The sequence below is a fragment of the Rhinopithecus bieti genome, unplaced genomic scaffold, assembly GCF_001698545.2.
Source record: "Rhinopithecus bieti isolate Rb0 unplaced genomic scaffold, ASM169854v2 scaffold_7673, whole genome shotgun sequence".
Lineage (NCBI taxonomy): Eukaryota > Metazoa > Chordata > Mammalia > Primates > Cercopithecidae > Rhinopithecus > Rhinopithecus bieti.
In genome coordinates, this window is record NW_016806375.1 from 4,000,882 (window position 1) to 4,022,634 (window position 21,753).

A 21,753-nucleotide genomic window follows, 5' to 3' on the forward strand; every position below is an offset into this window, starting at 1 on the left:
GTAAGTCTTAGCACCAAGACCAGAATATCTCCCAGAGGCGGCACAGCTAGTATCAACAACTGTAGTCATGGGCCACCACCAGGGATCAGGGAGGAGAGCAGAGAGTGGCCATGAATTGAAGCTAACAGTCAGGATCCAGGGAAGAGGAGCCGGCAAGCCCCAGGGAGCAAATACTGACGATGGTCTTCACTCCAGCGGAGGGCATGCAGCTCCTGTGCTTAGCCCACGCTGCACATTGTAAGTAGCCAAGGCAGGGTGGAGACTTAGTGTGTGTTTCTTTTTTTCAGAGTCTGAAAGAGATAGTACTGACATCTCCTTCTTAGGGAAAATGAAACTAAGTGCCAGAGAGAGGAAGGTCTGGACCAAGATAACAGAATAAATTAGCACAAAGAACAAAAACCCAGGTCTCCTCCCTTTAGCCTCTCTTCACCAGAAACATCCTCTGCAGCACCCAGAAGCCCCTGAGAGGGGACTATTACTCACTGGACAGACAGTCTGGGAAATCCCAGCCATCTGGCTTCTGCCCTAGCATGTCCTCAGCCTCTGCAGACAAACACCACAGGCAGGAAGGGTGGGTGCCACCATCTGCACAAAGCCTTAAGGAGAAGGCTGTGATCTTTTCGTGTCTTAGCCAAGTTGTTTGCCCATTTCAGGGAGTGAGCACCTTTGGCCTGACCTAACATAGGCCTTTCACCCCTGCATGGCCTAAATAAGTCACCTTGGAGTCCTCTCATCTGCTCTGCAATGAATGTCTTCCTTAGTCAGGGAAATACTTGTTAAATATCCTGGCAGCAGGAAAAGAATGAAATGAATCCCATAGGGTTTATAGGTTTGAAAGGAAAACCATCATATCTTGGTCGGTCTTTATACAAGATGAGATTCTTCAGTCTCCAGTCTCCTGGAATCCCTTTGCTGTGGGTGTTAAGAATGGTAACCTCACTTCAAGGGTCCTTGATGAGATGTCCATGGAGCATAAGAAAAGAGGTAACGCTCACTTCAGTAAAAGTCCATTAACAATTATGTCCTTCATCAGTAAAATGGGTTGGCTCCACAAGACAATGAGTCACATAGAAGATGAATCTTTGGGACTCTGGAGCAGATCCTGTGTGGACAGAACATTAAATAGAGGCATCAATGTTCCTTTTAAATCTCTAGTTCTATTCCCATGATCCTTGGAGGGTAGCAATATAAATAACATACGTTTCAGAATCAGGATAGTTCAGTCCAGTCCTGGCTCTGCTATTTAGAGTCTGTGTGACCTTGGACAAGGTGTTTCTGATCTGTGAGATGTGGCTGACCCTTCCTCTCCCTCTTTGGGTTATTGAGAAGATGAGAACTATAGGGGGCATGCCCTGCACCCTTCCAGGCACATAGTGTTCAGCAAATATTAGCCCCCTCACTTCCTAAAAGGGGGCATCCATAACTCCAAGATCTCCTGATCCTAAAAGAAAAAAAAGTCTGTGATTCCAAAAGAAATGGTGCAAAGAGCACATTGATAGGGAAACCTTTCCTGCCTCTCAAGACCACTGAGGCCATCTTCTCCCTAACCTTTAAGATAATGCCCATGTTGATTTTTATTTCCAAACTTGCAATTTGGCAACTTGCTCCAGCCTTCTTTCCCCCACTTTTCTTTCAATGATTTAGGCTGAGCTGTTGTTTGGGCCAAAAAAAAAAAAAAAAAAAAACAAACCCAAGCTGAAGTCTGCACCCTTCCCTCCAGAAGATAAATTATGTTGGTTTTTGCAGTGAGTGAATTGGGGCAGGAGAGAGATTTCACTAGAATAAAATGTTCTAGGCTGAAAAGGTGACTTCAAGTAGATTTGCTTTGTTTGCAGAGGTTCCAAGACCCCCTGATTTACCTGCTCCAGCCTGGGATGGCTGCTCACCTCCAGGTGATGGCCTAGGGGGAACCTCTTAAGACTTGGAGCAGAGGTGGCTCCGAACTGAAGGGCACTGACCATTGGCAGCTTGCCTCTGTCCTCTTCCCTCCCTTCACTCACGGGAACAGAGCTGTGAGTAAAGACAGGAAGAAATAAACCATCCTCTGTTTTTCAAGAGAAAGATAGCTTTTAGCAGAATTGTCTAAGATATCACACCCAAGGAGAGAGCAGGCCTACTTCCACCGACTCAGCATATTCCAATCAACATAACAATGACTTTACATGGTACAAGAGATGATTTTAAGACACAGATGCATTAAATCTCACGGAGTCATTTAGTGAGGAAGATATTTACCTTCCAATAAGCCTCAGTTTGGTGCTAGTGTGTCTTTAACCCTGTCCTACCACTTTCTTAATCATCCTTGTTAAACAAAAAAGCAGTCTCCAGCCCTGGTCCTTTATCAGGGAACAGTATTTGCTAGAATGTAATTACTTTTTCTGTTTTTGTTATACTTATTTTCACATCATCTACTTTTTAAAGCAAGTGATCATGGCTTCCCATTTATTGTAGTGTTATGAGGATTCCTTTTAAAATAAATACATGTATGTTTTAAAGGTGGGCCAATGTTATGGAAAATATTAAGCAAATAATATAGGTGACTCACAGATATGACAACAATCACAAAGATACAAAAGACTAAAATTGGATAAATGTTGGATTAATTGGAAACAAATACATGGCATGCAACTTTTTTTCCCACTTCTTTTTCAAATTACATAATATATCCTGTTGCCTTGTTTTCCCAATTGAAATCCACTCAGGCTCTCCCACTTATTTTTTCCTTTCTTTTCCAAGGCTTCCTTGGTAGCAGAGGAATTTGCTACTGGTGAAAAGAATATCATTTTCCTTCCCCTTAGATTCAAGGTGAATGCTTGGAGCCATATAAATGCCCATTATACTCATTCATTCATTCATTTAGTTAACAGACATTTGCAGGTACCCACTCAGTATCAGTCCCGTGTCAGGTGTGATGATACATCAGTGAACAGGAAACACACAGTCCCTGCCTTCCTCGGGCTCAGAGTCTAGTTGAGGAGGCAGAAGACTACACAAGCAACTGCCTTATAGTGTCATACATCCTGGAATGGGGGAGCCACATGGCACTGGGAGCACAGATAGGAGATCAAGGAAAGTTTCCCGGGTGAAGGTAGCAGTGTCTTATAGTGCTATGTCTGCCAGCTCCATATAATCACATGGAGACCAGTCTCAGTATCATCACTCTTCTGCTGGGAGATCTTGGGCTAGGTACTTCAACCCTCAGCCTCAGTTTCCCAGTCTATTAAGTGGGGATCATTTGATCTCTCTCTTAAAATTATTTTAAAAATTTAATGAGACAATGAGTAGAAAATGTTGTAGCACATTGCCCAGCACATAGTAAATGCTCACTAAATGCCAAGTAACTTTCTTAAATATCTTTCATCCAAAAACTATCTCTTATACACTTGAAATTGTCTGCAAATATTCCTGCCCAACCTGAGCCAATTCTATTTGAAAAAAAGCAAAGAGAAGTTAAGACTGTTTATACAACACACAACAGATCTAGGACAATACTGAATAGACATACTTTGCTTCTGATCTGATAGTTTGTCCTTAAGTACAACTGGGTCTTGAAGAAAAATCCTGGGGTTGGGGAAGAATTGATTATAGTGGCCAAGATGGGGAAGTTCCAAAGAAAAAGGTTATGTGGTAGGGTTGGTTGGTTGGGGATGGTGGTGGGTGGGGAGTGGAAAGGGTGGGGTGAGGGGAAAAAAAGAATGAATACAGTGAAAAATAGATAATAAATGTTGGAAGCAGAAAAAAATAAAGAATAATCTCTCCCTTTCATGTCCTCTGCAGGGACATGGATGAAGATGGAAACCATCATTCTCAGCAAACTATCACAAGAACAGAAAACCAAACACCACATGTTCTCACTCATAAGTGGGAGCTGAACAATGAGAACACATGAACACAGGGAGGGGAACATCACATACTGGGGCCTGTTGGGGGATGAGGACTGGGGGAGGGATAGCATTGGGAGAAATACCTAATGTAAATGACAAGTTGATGGGTGCAGCAAACCAATATGGCACATGTACACCTATGTAACAAACCTGCACATTGTGCACACGTACCCCAGAAATTAAAGTATAATAATAAAAAAGAATAAGCTCTCCTTACTTAAAAATAAAAGAGAGCTCTCCAGATTCTATTAGAAAATGTGAAGAGCTATAGCAGGTATAGGTGAGCACTGTGTCTTTTCCAAAATGAAAATTAGAACTATTGAAGGAACTACAAATCTCTACAAATTTTTATGATGCTTTCATGTGTATGAAGTGGATTCCCATGCATCACATCCTCACAATGGCCCTATGAAGTAGGTATTACTATTAGCTCCATTTTATAGATGGAAAACTGAGGCTTGGAGAGAGGATTTGATTTGTCCAAAGTCACCAGTGACTACATGAAAGTGCCAGGGATCAACCTCGGGCCTCCTGACTCCATGCCTGGTGACCTAGACTAGGGGACAGCCATTTTTTCTGTCAAGGGCCAGAGAGTAAATATTTTCAGCTTTGTGGACCGTGCAGTCTCTGTCAAAACTTCTCAACTGGCCCATTGTGGCATGAAAGCAGCCATAGATGAATGTAAACAAATGGGCATGACTATGGACTATTTATGGACACTGAAATTTGAATTTTGTGTCATTTTCATGTGTCATGAAATATTATTCTTTTGGGTTTTTTTGACCATTTGAAACTATCTTCAGCTGGTTGGTTACAAAAACAGGCAGCAGGCCAGATTTGGCCCGGGGATGGTAGATTGCCAACTCCTGTTCTAGAATAGCTTAAAGATGAATGAGGCATAGCCCTGCACTTACAGACTTGGAGCAAAGGAGGCACAACCAATTCTACTTCTAGAGAATTTGTTGCAGTTAAATTTCAATCACTGCAATACAACCGTCATAGTACTTGTCACACCTGCAAAAACTTTCTCCTATTATTTATCCTTTTTTCCCATTGTCTGACTTTTGACTTAAATAAGTTTCTTTTACATGTTGTCATACTTTTATAAATAAAAAACTCATTTTACTTGCCAAAACAGGAAAGAAACAAAAAATTAAAACAAAATAATTAGATGAGTGCTATTAAATTCTAACTACCCCCAATCACCTGCCAAAGTGATTGGGCCTGAGGCCTGCTTTGTCTTCTTCCTTTATTTGAAAAAAAAAAAAAAAAAAAAAACAACCTGGCGGTGGGGCGCGGTGGCTCACGCCTGTATTCCCAGCGCTCTGGGAGGCTGAAGTGGGCGGATCATGAGGTCAGGAGATCGAGACCATCCTGGCTAACACAGTGAAACCCTGTCTCTACTAAAAAATACAAAAAATTAGCCGGGCATAGTGGCAGGTGCCTGTGGTCCCAGCTACTCAGGAGGCTGAGGCAGAAGAATGGCGTGAACCTGGGAGGCGGAGCTTGCAGTGAGCTGAGATATAAGTGCAGTGAGTACTGCACTCCAGCACTCCAGCCTGGGCGACAGAGCAAGACTCCATCTCAAAAAAAAACAAAAAAAAACAAAAAAAAACAAAAAAAACCTGGCAAAGGGCAAAAAGGTGTTTTAAAATCACACTGACACCAACATGACACCTTCCTCTTGATGTAGTCAGAAATAATACAGAGGGACTAACTTTCTCAGCATGTAATCCAATTCTATTCAATACCAGGTCTTTGTCTATGTAAAATCATCTTCTAGGCCATAAGGCCCATGAAGCCCACACTCTGGAAACTGCTATAATACAAGCAAAGTGCCACAGATTTGTACAAGCAGGAGAGACACATCTGGGTGGAGGGCAAGAAAAACTTTAAAGAGAAAATGACCTTTCAGAGACTTTGAATAGTATCTAGGATTTCATTAGGCATGAAATTCAGAAAGAGCATTCCAGACTGCTGAATAAAGGGGTGAGTGGGCAATAAGACCAAAAAGAAATATGGCTTCTAAATCATGAATCGCCTGGAATATCATGCCATGGGCTTTGGATCCAAGCCTTCTTGTTTTCTTGAATGTTCTCCAAGTCAATGGATGCTCAAGGTTATATTTTTAGACTCCTCTACATGAGGGAGATAAGAAGATGTAGTCCAGGGTCTCTAGAAAAGGCCCATGGTGGGGCCGAGCACAGAGGCTCATACCTGTAATCCCAGCACTTTGGGAGGCCGAGGCAGGTGGATTACCTGAAGTCAGGAGTTTGAGACCAACCTGACCAACATGATGAAACCCCGTCTCTACTAAAGATACAAAAATTAGCCGGGCATGGTGGCATGCACCTGTAATCCCAGCTACTCGGGAGGCTGAGGCAAGAGAATTGCTTGAACCCAGGAGGCGGAGGTTGCAGTGAGCCAAGATCACACCATTGCACTCCAGCCTGGGTGACAGAGCAAGATTTCAACTCAAAAAAGAAACAGTCCATGGGGACATGGGGACAGAGAGAATTATTAGAACTGGTGGTTCTTGACTTTTATACCACTGAAGATCCATTTTGCATTTACTCTTGTGCATTTCTGACTTTGAAATATTTCAGCCTACTAAACTGCATGATTTAAGTCTTGATGACTGTCCTGTTTTCTTGACCACTGACATGCATACTCCCCAGTCATCCTGAGAGACTGGTGCTGACTGCACTCAATTGCTCTGGTTTCAGCCAGAAGTTAAGGAAGAGCCTTGACAGGGGAATTAGTGTTCTCGTTTGGGCAACTGTGTCATGAGGAACTCTGACTCCAAATCAAGGACTCTCAATGCTGAAACTGATTGTCCTGTTCTAGCTCCACACACGAGTATGAATTCAGGGCCTGTTCTCCAGGACCACCGAAGATTTTACACCACACACAACTGGTATGGAAATGGAAAAAGATAGCCTCGACTGTAATGTTTTAAAAGAAAGCAAGAAGAAGGCATCATACTCTCAACTGCTTACTCTCTTCTTCATTTGGAAACCCATACATAAATAGAAAGACTGTTCTTCCATTATAGACTGCAATGTAATCACAGAGAAGCAAATGCTGTTTGCGGGAGCTGCTTCCCACCTGCAGTGTTCCCAGGGTGTTCAATAACTCAATAACCTCACAATTGGTCGGTGGAATCACAGTATAAGGCAATGTGGCTGCAATGCAGCTGTAGAAAATGCCCAGCAGGGCCTCTGCAAGGATTTCCCATTAAGGCAGCAGTACTGGCCCCCGCAGAATCATCCAGGAAACAAGGCCCATCCTCGTACATCCTCGGTGACAGTCACCCCCAATACACTCAGGGCTTTGAGGCTTGCAGAGGGTTCCCAATCTCCTGAGCAAGAAGTGAAACAAGACACCTGAGTCCCAGTGAACTGAGATGACCCCCAAACTCCCATTGCCTAAAATAACCTCTTCTAGCCCTGCTCACCTCCTACCTGAAATTCACAGCTTCCTGCTCTGGCACAAGACTGTTTTATAAAAAACAAAAGTGCTACAAATTCATCATGGCCTTGCCATGTTACAGCAAATGCCCTCTGAGTATGGGAGCTCCCACACATGGAAGCCTGTCTTCATTTCTAACTCCTACCTTACCTTCAACCTCCTCACACTGCTCTTCAGCACTTTCTGAAGTTTGGTCTTCACTTTACTCTCCAGCTTTCTTCCCCACTACTCTTCTCTATACCCTCTGCTGAGACCCAAAAGCTGTCTCCTAAGGGAGTCCTGCCCCCGCCCGTTTGCCCTGGCTAAGCTTACTCTGGAGAACACCATCCTCTCTATGATCCACCTCCTCCAGAAAGTGTTTTCCGAATTCCAGGCCATGGTGACCACATCCCTCACCTTGCATCCTCCCCCTTGGAAACACTGAGGAGGCAGCAAGTCCAGGGGAGGAGTGTGCCATGGTCCCTGCACTGCTCACCTTATTGAACTCATTTCCCCCTGACACCCACAACCCATGTCATATTTCCCAGATGCTGATTTTTTTTTTTACTTTATTTTAAGTTCCAGGATACACGTGCGGGATGTGCAGGTTTGTTACATAGGTAAACGCGTGCCATAGTGATTTGCTGAACCTTTCAACCCATCACCTCGGTATTAAGCCCAGCATGCATTAGCTTTTGTTCCTGATGCTTTCCCTCCCCCCGCACCTCCCCCTGCCAATAGGCTCCAGCGTGTGTTGTTCCCCTCCCGGTGTCCCTGTGGTCTCTCATTATTCAGCTCCCACTTATAAGTGAGAGCATGCAGTGTTTGGTTTTCTGTTCCTGTTTAAGTTTGCTGAGGATAATGGCTTCCAGCTCCATCCATGTCCCTGCAAAGGACACGAACAAATGCTGAATTTCTTATGAGCAGGGATTATGCCATCTTCCCTACTGCATACCCAGCACTTGATTCAGTACCTCCCCCCGTGGAGATACTCAAAGAATGTTGCCTGAATGAATAAATCACGAATCGAATATGCGAGTGAATACAGGCTTGGGAGTCAGATACACCTGGTTTCAAACCCTGACTCTACTGTTCCCATAGCCTATAACCTTGGGTAAGTCACTTGAACTCTCCAGGCTTCAGCTTCAACTTCATCATCTGCAACATCTACAAGAGAGCCAGAATACTCCCTGAGGAGTTGTTGGTAGAGATTAAATCACATAATGCACACTAAACTCTTAGCACAAGCCTAGAGCAATAAAAGCATTCAATAGATGATACCCATAGCTGTGGACCTTGAACCTCAACTGTATGCCAGGCACTGAGATAGGCACTGGGGATTCTGCAGTCATTAAAATACAGGGCCTGCTTTGTATTTTAATTACTGTGTTTATGTAAATCTTATCTTCCCAGTTAATGATGGAAGAGTACGTTCATTTTCTTAAATAGTTCATATTAATCATCTCCTGTGATCTTCACAATAACCCCATAAATTAGGCACATTTAACAGATTAGGAAACTAAGGCCAAAGAGTTAACCAACTTGGCTAAAGTCATACAGCTCACAAGGGACCAAACAGACACTTGAAAACATACTATCTGCCTCCGAAGATCCCTTAATCTCAATACCAAGCACTCCTCTTATCTCTAATAACCTGTTATTTACCTTTTCCCACCAGGGGTGCCACTTTATGTTACCATAGCATCTATAAAACACAATTGGTTTGTGAGTGATGAGGTAGAATAGACACCTATGGGGAGAGAGATAAGGTGTGTAGAGGTGAACAGTAAAACAGGATGACTGGTTTTCAGATGAACTCTTATGAACTCTTTCTCTGCAATTGCCATGGTACCTGGCTTACAGCGTGTTGACTGAATGAACACCTGGAAAGAAGAGACCCAAGAAATTACCAGATTGTAGATCCTGAGTAATCAAAAGAAACTTAATGACTGAAGGAATTGGGAAGCTGAGGCAGGACAAACAATGAAATGGAAGAGGACCAAAGCTGAGCTTCATGTGAGAAGAGCTGGTTCTAATTCATCTTGCTCACTTGTCTCACTGCTGAACAGTAGGCAAACCCTAGCCTCAGGTCTCTCATTGCTAAAACAGGACACCAAAGACTTGCCCTTCCAAGCTTGTTGGAACACTAAGAGACTCCAAGATTTCTGAAAGTGCTTTTTAAAAAGTTAAAAAGGCAAATTTTGAGGATGATATTTTAAATGTATTTCTTATAGAACTAAAACTGTGACATGGTAAAAAGTACCATGTCAATTGTTCAAGAAGCAGCATTTGCATCCTAGCTTTCCTTCCCTGGGCTAGTTTGCTTCCTGAGCAAACTCCTTAACCTCCTGGAGTCTTTTTCCCTATCTATAAGACCAGGGACATGAACATTAACTCCTCAGAGTCAGCCTGAGTGCTAAATATGAAGATGGATACAGTAGCTCATTCTATGTGTATGTTATCATATCTGGGATTGTCTGCAACTGTGTTTTGTTAATTTATTAAGTTTATTCTGTAAATAATAAATCCTTCCCTATAGCTCTCCTAACAGAAGACAGCATGATTTACCATAAATGGTCCAAACTTTAGGATCAGATAGAACTCCCTTGGGATCTCAACTCTAATCCTTACTAGCTGGGTGCAGGCAAGTTACTGCCCCTCTGTGTCTCTTCATCTTTAAAGCAAAAATGATAACACTACCTCATTTCTCTTTTTTAAAATGGAGATGATATTAAGTGCACAACATATCTTTATTAAGTATCAACCATGTGTAATAATTTCTTATCAAGGATCTTATATAAAGAAAGAATTTATGTAAGTTTTTGAGTAAATTTTGTTCTATTGATAGTGAATCTCAAACCTTGTAGAATGAAGAATTACTCTGGGAGAAACTTGGCTCTCCATCAAGGGTTGTGCTGGGGACTTGAGATCTTTCCTTGCCATTCTCTAAATGACCAAAACACAAGAATGGATTTTCTATTCCCAGGAAACATGTTTTGTTGATGCACTAATAACCCAGCCACTGGAAATTCAGGTCAGGGATTTGGGGGAAAAACAGAAGCAACTACTGTCAGCCTTTGGGGAACCCAATGTTAAACTCAAGCTTTTAAAACAGCTTCTGAAATCTAAAAGAAAACTGCCTTTAATGAGTGCCGGCAACCAGGATCCCAGAAGAGATTGGAGAAACGATATTGTGTTTTTATCTTGCATTGTTGGCTTTGGAAAGTGGCCGGAGGCCTCAAAGGCTCAGATCGCCAGTCTCACAGTCAGCTGTCAACTATATGATCAGAGGCACAAGCTCTAAGGTCTCTGGGGGACCTCCCTGACCTTTTCTGCCTGAAGCCTAAGATGCTACCAGGAAGGAAGGATTTTGGCAGCCGCAAGGAAGTACAGGACACAGACAGAGTTTAGGGATCCTGGTAGGAGACGAAGAGTAGACGTAGAGCCTCAGTAGTAACAACAGTTGAGTCGTAATACAATAACAGCTAGTAGTAGTAACAATTGAGTACTTCCTCTGTGCCAGGCACCATGTTAAGTGTTCCTTGCGCATGACTTCCCAACATCCCAGTAGTGGTACTATTACCATCATTTTACAGATAAGGAAAATAAAGTTTGGAGATGTTCAGTAACTTTGTCAAGGTCATACATTAGTAAGTAAGAAATCCAGAACTTGAATTCCAGAGCCCACATTCTTAGTCACTATGCACCACTGCCTATATGTTTATTAAATGAGTGAGGATTTACCTCTTGAGTATAAGTTTTGCTTCCATGAGCAAGCAAAAGCCAATTATACTGTAGATCTCTTAAATACTACTGTCTAAGTAGAAAGGGACCTGGAAGTTTGATCCGTCCTAAGATATTGAATATCCTCTGAACTCTTCTTACCAAGTGATCACTCAATACTTGCCTCCATACCTTTAATGACACAGATTTTAACTATCCTAGAAGATATCCCCTTCACCTTTCAACAGCTTTGGCTATAGGAATTCCTATATTAAGCTGAAATGTCTACCGACTGGTCTTATATCTGCCCTTTGGATGGCACATAACAAATTTAATCCTTCTTCCACATAGCAGCCCTCTAAGTACTCCGGAAACAATCATTCTGGTCCCTTGAAATATATCACCTCTACCTTCTCCCACTAACCCCGCCCCCCCAATAAAGAATTAAAGCATTCACTTACTTGTTCATGCTCTGAATAAACAATTATGAATCGCTTATGGTAGGTTTATCTGAGTATCTACCTAGTCATTCTAGGAGAGAAAATAAAAATACACACGAATGATTACATTATACGTAGAAACTTATAAAACTGTAAGGATACTGGAAAGAGCGCTATGCAAGTTCAGAAGAGAGTGTTTTTTTAGCTGGGTGATATGTGCAGATGATATAGAAGAGATGCTGTTTGGGCTGTCTCTTAAAGTATGAGATATACATATTTTAGAGATGGAGTTTTGCTATGTTCCCTAGGCTGGTTTCAAACTCCTGGCCTCAAGCAATCCTCAATCCTCCCACCTCAGCCTCTCAAAGTGCTGGGATTATAGGCATGAGCCACCATGCCTGGCCAAGTATTAGAAATATTACTGATCATCTGTTGTAGCAAATAACTGGATAATCATAGGGTTATGAGATGCTGTAATAATATGAGAGCACTGACCTTGGAGCGGATCTGCTACACTGTTGCTATATCTCACTGCCCCTCATTTCTCTCACCTGTAAAATAAAACTTGTGGCCGGGCGCAGTGGCTCAAGCCTGTAATCCCAGCGCTTTGGGAGGCCGAGACGGGTGGATCACGAGGTCAGGAGATCGAGACCATCCTGGCTAACATGGTGAAACCCCGTCTCTACTAAAAAATACAAAAAACTAGCCGGGCGAGGTGGCGGGCGCCTGTAGTCCCAGCTACTCGGGAGGCTGAGGCAGGAGAATGGCATGAACCCGGGAGGCGGAGCTTGCAGTGAGCTGAGATCTGGCCACTGCACTCCAGCCTGGGCAACAGAGCGAGACCCCGTCTCAAAAATAAATAAATAAATAAAAAAAAAACTTGTAACATCTGCCCTGATCATCCTTGAGTTGCCATAAGGATGAAGTGCAAGATGACAATGAAAGGGAATTGCTACCAGATGTGCAGGGAATTGTTAAACCCTGTTTTCCTAGGCTTGAAGTGACACTTGCACAACTTAATGAGAGCTGGGGAATCAGAAGACACACATTTGGTGAGAGCCTTCCAATCCAGCACAAGCAGAGGAAGAAGAAAAACAAATGCCAGAGCCAAGCAACATGGCCTAAGTGTGAGCCAAGACAACCAAATAACAGCCCCAGTTCCTCAGCACCATTTCATTCAGAATAATCCTATAAGACGTGATCAAAGAAAGGATCAACAGCTCAAACATATTACCAGCTACCTAAGCATTTAGAGGAGAAGGCCCACTGAGAGATTAAGACACTTAGGACATGTCTGAGAGGTTTTCCTGCAGTTAGAGCTTCACTAATTGATATCCAAGCATCAGCAACTATTCCATCTGGCTTGTTATTACCGCCACCTGACAAATAAGAGATTGACCTCATGCAGAGTCAAGGGCCCAAAGCAGAGAGCTGGGGGAGGGGCATGGTGAGGTTTTTTTCAAGGTCATGCAAGACACCCTTTCACCTCTCATCAGGCTACACAGATACACTCTCGGGTTTGTACAAGTCACATGTCCACATAGTCAATCAACCATCAACAGGCATTTCTGAAGTACTGTATGAATCACAGCTCTCTTGGGTGTAAGGGTGAGACAAATCCAACTAAAACTAGCTTAAGCACAAAATAAATTAATTGGTGCATTAAATCAAAAAGGCCAGATGAGATTGTGGTTTGAGGCTGACTGGATGCAGGTTCTGAAACAATAAAACAATATTATCTAGCATCTATTAATACCTCTCTCCAACTCCCAATTCTGAGTGCCTCAGTATTGGCTTTATCCTTTTTGTTTTGTTTACAGTGGGTGGGGGTATGGTTTATGAATAGTGGGCTCTCCTACTTACATCCTCAAAGTGGTAAGTCTTAAAAGAAAAATAAATAAAGTGAACCTTTTTCCAACAAAAGACTCAGAATTAACTGTGATTGGATAGATTCAGGTCACATGTTTATTCCTGAGCAATAGACATGTTTATTGGGTGTTTAGGGGATGGAGTATATCGACTGAGCCGTCCTGTATCAGGCACGGGAGATCTTTGGCTAATCCTACCAACAGAGGATGAAAGAGGGGTGCTCTTCACGGAAAATCCAGATACTATTATCAGAAGAATGACAACTGGATGCTAGGAGAAAAAAAAAAGCAAAACAAAAATCCAGATGTCAATTCTCAAAACTCTTGTGGTGGAAACCCAAAAAGGAAATCCACAATAAGATCATATTTTGTTATCAAGAAAATTATTCTTTAATTGAGAGGATTTGCCCTATGTAAAATTAATAGAAAATCTAATTATAACTAATGATCTAAAACGTACAATACAGATCATAAGTCTAAAAACAATGATGTTAAGGATTAAAAGTGCAGGCTTGAGGTTAAGTCTTAATACCACCAGTTACCCGCTGTAACTGAACAAGACAATCTCTCTCTGTGCCTTAAGCATTATTCCTCTATAAACTGGGCACAATAATAGACTGTACTCCATAGAGTTATTGTCATAATTTCATGAGAGAGTGTATCAGAAGTATGAAATACAGTGCAAGTCACAGTGTAAATAAATCTTGTAAAATTTCATTCATTCATTAATGTTTACTATGTGCCAAGAACTACTACAGACACTTGTAATAGATTGGGGAAGAAGAAAGTCCCTGTTACTGTGCTGCTTATATTCTAAAATGAAAAAGTAAATACATAAATGAACAAAAATTAGGTAAGGATGATTGCTGTAAAGAAAAATTAAACAGAATGAATAATAGTGATGGGGAAAGTACTTCAGGAAGAAGAGTAAGAGGTTTTATCGAGGCCGTATCATTTTAACTGAGATCTGAATGACAAGAAGAACCAACTGTGTGAATATCTGTATCTGTAGCTTGGAAACAAGAATGAACAAAAGTCTATGGCTTGGTAAGAGATGGGGAGAATGGCAAGAAGTGTCGTCAGAGAGGGGGGTCAGGGCTGAACATATAAATCCTATGGGAAATTGTATTTCATTCTAAGTATAAAGACAATTCAATGCAAACACTAACTGTGTGAAGAATGAACTATGGGTTGGATGTAAAACTAGAAGTGACAGCTAGAGAAAAAAATGCTTGATGGAAGAAAAAGAATAGAAAGTAATAGCTGATCCCTGAAGAAAGCATAAGGTGAGATAGGCAAAAAGACCAAAAGTGAGCCAGTTGAGGGAATCCATGGGTATAGTGCAGAGTAATGGGGACCTTCCAGTGTCTCCTCATTGCCTCCTGGCTATGAAGGAGTAGTTTGGCTCTGACAAACATTGAGAACAACAATAACAATCGCATCAAAAATGAAATCAGATGTTTGAAGGCAATGGGGAGCAACCATAACTTGAAGAGCCACAGAGAAGGAAAATACATCAAAGTGGATCCTAAATTGGTGCTTTCTTCACTCAGGACATTTTCTGACCTCAGTACAGAGCAAAAGGGCAAAACAGAAAGCAGTGGCCTAGATCTCACAGCAGTTTCACTGGGATGGAAGACAAAAAAATTAATTAAATGCAGCCAAAAATTGAGGAGCCAATATCCCCCCGCAAAAAAAAAAAAAAAAAACACACACACACACACACACACACACAAAAAGTGAGCTCAACATTCTGCATGCAGTTCCTCATAATGCATTTGCCAAATTCTCAGCTGCACATACACGTGGTCAGAGGCTGAGGAGCCAAGCAAACATAGCTAATAACCTCCTCTAGGAGGTGGAGCTAATTTGCCTCTCCTTGAATGTGAGCTGGACTTAATGGCTCAACCTCCAAAAGAACAGAATATGGGAATAGAAAAAATGTAACTTTGTTTATAGTAGAGAAACCTGGCAAACATACTACCTAAACCAAATGATCAAGTTTATCATCAATAGTAATAAGTTATGTTGATGTCATGTATCCCCACAATATCACTTCCTCTCTGTGATACTCTTCCAAAAACTCATGACCTCAGCCTAGTCAAAAGAAAATCATCGGACAAAACCAAATTCAAAATTGAGTGTCATTCTATGAAATACCTGACCAGCACTCTTCAAAACTCTGAAGGTCATGAAAAACAAGGAAAGACTGATAATCTGTCACCATTTGTAGGAAACCAAAGAGAAACAATGACTAAATGTAATGTGGTACCCTGCATTTGATCTTAAGACAGTAAGAAAAACAATAAGAAAAAAACTGTCCCAATATCAATTTTTTAATTTTGGCTAATGTACCATATTATATAAGATGTTAACATTAGGAGAAATTGGGTGAAGGATATATGAGAACTTTTCTGTACATCTAAAAATAAAACAAAATGAATGACAGTGATGGGAGGGATACTTCAGGGAGGAAGGTCAGAGACAGCTTCATTACAAGACAAAATAAACATCTTTTTTTAAAAGCAACTTCTAAGGATTGAAAAGCTTAGCAATGATTTTGGCAGTCTCACAGAGTTCAGGGAACAGAAATCGGAAGTCAGGGCCCACCAAAGAGAAAGGCACAGAATTGGCTTTCAGTTAAGACCCTAATAGGCTATGCTCACGGAATAAGGTAAATCAGAAAGAGACATCCTCAAGAAGCCTGAAACACAACTTAAAATCATCTTAATCCATGATTAAATCAAGGTGATCTGTCCATACTCTCTCTGCCAACCCAAAGGAAATTTAATCTTTCCCAGAAGATAACATGATCCAGTGCCACTATAATTTTTCATATACAATGTAAGGCATTCACTCAGAAAATACCAACTATATCAGTAAACAGATACAAATGAACAAAATCTATGATAAAAAATCAAGCGATAGAAACATACCAATAGATGACCCATATTTTAGAATTATCAGACAGGAAATGTAATCAGGATTAATGCACTCCAGAAAATTGGTAAAAAGATGAGGAATGTCACCAGAGAACAAGAATCCATTTTAAAGAGAAAAGAAAAGAAGAAGCAAGTGGTAACACTAGAGCTGGAAATTAAAACAATTGAAATTAATATTTAATTAATTTAATAATTAAAATCAATTTAACAAGTGTAAATCAGATCAAACACAGCAAAAGAGAAGATTAGTAGAAAAAGTAGAGAAGATTGAGATTGGTGCAGAGAGGAGAAAAGATAATTAAAAAATGCAGAAAAGTGCATTAACAGCATACAAGACACAAGGAAAAAGCCTAACATATGTGCAATTGGAGTTCTAAGTGGAGAGGAGAGAATAAAGAAAAAGTAGTAATGAAATGATGACTAGTGATGAAATACATCAAGGCACAAATTCAAAAAAGCTCTATAAGCCCCAAGTAAGATTTTGTAAAGAAAATCAAACGTAGGTATAGCACATAAAACTCGTAAAAACCAAAGACATGGACCATCCTGGCTAACACGGTGAAACCCCGTCTCTACTAAAAAATACAAAAAGCTAGCCGGGCGAGGTGGCTGGCGCCTGTAGTCCCAGCTACTCGGGAGGCTGAGGCAGGAGAATGGCGTGAACCCGGGAGGCGGAGCTTGCAGTGAGCTGAGATCCGGCCACTGCACTCCAGGCCGGGCGACAGAGCGAGACTCCGTCTCAAAAAAAAAAAAAAAAAAAAAAAATCCTTAAAACCACCAGGGGGAAAAAATGAATAATTATCTTAAAAGAATCAAAAATAAGACTTACTGCTGACTTTTCAAAGATACGATGTCAGCCAGAAAACAATGGGATAACATTATTCAACAGTATACTTCTAAATACCTCTAAAATGAAAGAATAAAGCAGAGTGGATACCAGAAAATATTTTGAACTGAATAATATTGAAAATTTATCACAATTTGTGGAATGCAGCTGAACAAAGGTCAGAAAAATATATATATGAAAATAAGGAAGGTTGAAACTTAATTATCTAAGCATCCATCTCAAGAAGTCAGAAAAAGATAACAAAATTAAACCCCCCAAAAATGCATAAGTTGAAAGCAAAATAAATGGAATAGAAAACAAATTTATAATATAGAAAAGAATTTCTAAGTTGGTTACATGAAGTGACCAATACAATGGCTAATGACCTACAAAAAGATAATCAATAAAAAAGGAAAAGTACACATTACCAATATAACAAAAAAGAATACATCACTGCAGATTCTGTAGACTAACAAAATAGGAGGATTATAAAAAATTTTATACAAATGTAAATTTTAAATAAAATGGACAAATGCCTACAAAAAAACAACTTACTAAAACCAATACATGAACAAGTACAATCAGAATAGTTCTATATATATTAAATAAATTGAACCTTAAAATATAAACCTTCCACTAAGAAATTTCCAGATGGCTTCACCAATGAATACTCCCAAACATTGAAAGAAGAAATAGCACAACTTTGCATGGATGTTTGTAAAGAATAGAAAAGAAAAAACATTCACAACTTGAGAATGCCACCATAATCTTTATACCAAAACCTGAAAAAGGCATTTTTAAATAAGGAAAGTTACAGGTCGATCCCCCTCAAGAACAAAGATTATTTACTCCATTTAGTCATAAGCAAGGAAAATGAAAGTAACAGAAATCAGAATAATATTAATAGATATCTTTGGCAGATAATGACTGGGAGGAGATAAGAGGCAGGCCTCTAGAGTCCTGGTAATGTTCTATGTGAGTGTTCATTTTGTAAATAATTTATCAAAATGTATGTATTTATGTGTATTTCAATATTAAAGGATTTTTAAATATGCAGTACAGGAATCTCCTTTATCACCTCCTTCCTTTCAATGACACTGATTATGCTTTTCTTGTGCTACCATTTTCCAAAGTTCCTAGCACAGAGACAGTACTTAATAAATATTTATTAAAGAATGAATGAACAAATCTTTATTTAGACATGCAAAACCTCAGCACAGTGTCAGACACACAACCAGTGTTCAAGATATATGTGTTTTTTAAATAAATGAACAAGGCTTTGAGTGAATGAACAAACTCAGTAAAAGTGTGTCCTATGTCAAGCCTTCTTAATTGCAAAAGTCTTTGTGGACACAGTAGGAGACGAGAGACCCAATGAGAAAAATCTGACTGGGCCGGATGCAATGGCTCACACCGTAATCCCAACACTTCGGGAGGCCAAGGCAGGTGGATCACCTGAGGTCAGGAATTCGAGACTAGCCTGGCCAACATGTTGAAATCCCATCTCTACTAAAAATACAAAATTAGCCAGGCAAGGCGGTGCACATCTATAATCCCAGCTACTTGGAGACAGGAGAATCGCCTGAACCTTGTAGGTGGAGGTTGCAGTGAGCAGAGACCACGCCACTGCACTCCAGCCTGGGAAACAAGAGCAAAACTCCATCTCAGAAAAAAAAAAGAGAGAAAGAAAGAAAAACTAACTGAATAAAGATGAAATAACATGTAAGGGCAGATGAGAAGAAAGTAGGAAAAAGAGGCAGAGATAGTTTGAGAGAAAGATGGAAATGAAGCATAGGGAGATCACTAAAAGTCTCTTACGAACAGTAAGCTGTTAGAGCACCAAGTACAAGTATAGGCTTGACTACAAAAGAAAACTGGGGAGTCTCTGGTCTCTGAGCAGGTCAGCTTTGATATGAAGCATTTTTCATCACAGATCGTACCTCCTCTTCTTTTATTTTAGGTCTCACAGAAAAAAGGTAGGGAACCATGACCTGAAAGATTAAGAGTCCTCCAATCTAGACTCAGTTTTGTTGTGATATCTTAAGCCAGTCATTCCCCTTTCCCAGACCCTGAGTAGCTAGTAAAATGGGAGGAAAGGTCTCTTCGTATTTTATGCATCTATTCTTTACAACTAAAATTCTTCTGGTGTCACTGAGATCCCCTAAGTAGTTCTGGGGTCCCTTCTTTAAATCACAAAGAACAGATAATTGCTTTGCAAAAAAAAAAAAGTAACAAGAGCATTCTGGATTAGGATTAGAAACAGCTGGCAGCAAGCCTCTAATTCTTTGGAGAAAAGATTCTTCCACAGTACCATTTTCAGGCCATTATTCATCATACTACAACACAATTAGGCAAGCTGCTCAGTTGTTCCAAATATCTCTCTTTGCAAAGTATCAATCAGGTCTGTCAAAGCAGTGTTGAAACATACAGCACTCTTCTCTGTGAATGGCATTATGGACAGAGGCTTGGCATTATATTAATTATATTAGCTGGCTCAGGACAACATAATCTCACCTGATTAACAATATTCCTTACTCTCTTTCTCCTGTATTTGTGTCCTCTGCCTGAATTTTTTTGTTCTTTTGTTTATTCACTCATTTATCCTTGCAATAAATATTTACTGAGCCCCTCATATGTGTCAGACACTATATTATTTAGTATCTGATACTGATATGTGATATATATCAGTATATATCAGTAACAAAAACAGGTAAAGTCTCTTCCCTCACAGACTTTCCTTTCTTTCTGCATGCCCTTTATCTTAGCTGAAACAAACAAAAAAATATAGTTGAAACACCCTTTAGCTATAATTAGGGTACTTGTGTTCTTGTCCCAGCTGTGCTATGAGTCTAAGGGGTGAGTCTATTAACCTCTCTGTGTATAATTTTCCTCTTCTGTCCACGAAAGTGTTGAACAAGACTATCCTAAGGAATTTCTCACATGGACTTTTTCAGTAGCTCCTAACTAGTCTCTCTGCTTTCATTTTGCTCCTGCCATCCCTGAAATCTTTTCTTAGAGGTAGTACCTGCTCTAGTCCCCAACTTCCTCTCTAATCTCATCTTCTACCACTATTCGCTGCACTCACACTATCCAGGCACACTGGTCTCCACGCTGTTTCTTGTACACTGCAAATATACTCCCCTCTTGGGGCTTTTGCATTTGCTTTTCCCACTCCTTAGAAAGCTTTCCTTACCTCCACCTTCCCCCAAGGTTCACATGACTCATTCCTTCACTTCCTTCAATTACATAAATGCCTTTTCAGGAGCCATTCTCTGATCTAATCACCTTACATAAAATAGCACCTCCACGCCACTCTCTGCCCTGCCTTATTCCTTTTAATTCTTATGACTGCCTAACTCACCATGTGTTTCCTTGTTTGTCTTCTGTCTCCCTCCAATAGAAGATGCATACCATTAGAATAGGGCTCTTGGCTTGTTTTGTTCCCTGCTTATCCCCAGTGCCAAAAATAGTACCAGATACACAGTAAATGCTCAATAAATGTTTGTTGAATGAATAACATAATGAACCTTTTCTAGTAATAAAATAAGTTTCACTGTGTGTCAAAATTTATTCATACTTAGTAGGGTTCAAATCCAGCTACTAGGACCTATAAGAGACCAGCCAAGTATTAGAACTACACTGGAGTCAGACTACACAGAAAAGTTACCAATAGAAATGAATCATTAGCTGAAGCCAATCCATTCCACTCCTTGAAGATTTTTGTTTCATAGCATGGTAAGCTACAATAAGATCAGACTTAAATATTTATTCCATGCAGTTTCTTGCAATGAGAAAAGTGGCATTACTACCCTCATTTCACTTAGGCTTGGAGAAGTTTAGTCATTTTTCCAACATATCCAACCTTTTGAGGAAGAGATAAAATAAGGACATAAATCCCTGACTGCCAAGCCCACAGTTATTTATTTTCAATAGTGACCTATACAAGAACAGAAAGATCTGTCCTGGCATAAATATGTGATGTGTGTGATGTGTAGCCTAAAACGTGTAGATTAACTAACCTGAGGGACTCTTCCCACTGAACTTCTGAAGCAACTGCATGTTCCAAAAGTTTATCTTATTTACGGTTTATTTTACACACTATCAGTATATACTGTACTGTTTATCTTATATACTGTCATATCCCCAATACTTGGCACATGCTCCTTTCATATGTGCTGATTAAATGAAAGTATCAGCCTCATAGTAAACAGAGGCCTATTAACAAACAGGTGCCCCTCCACCACCCCAGGTAATAATTACTCTCTCCTCCTGCACAGGCCACAGCCTTGGAGCCACTCACACTCATGAACGGCCACACATGCACAGCACCCCTTGAAGGAAAAGCAAAACAAATTTCCACATAGTGCACCACACCTGGCTTTGCAGGTATTTCCTAGTCAGATGAGGGACCAGGACAAAATTGCCAGCTTACAGCTTGTTTCAGTATTTCTAGGAGCACCACAAAGACACACATAGATACATACACATCTATGTGTATGTGGAGAAAGACCCATTTACAAACACAAATGTACAAATACACATATGCATATCAAAACCACTTCAGAATTAGGCACGATACAAATCATAAATAAATTTATATATACAGTAACATACAAGCTG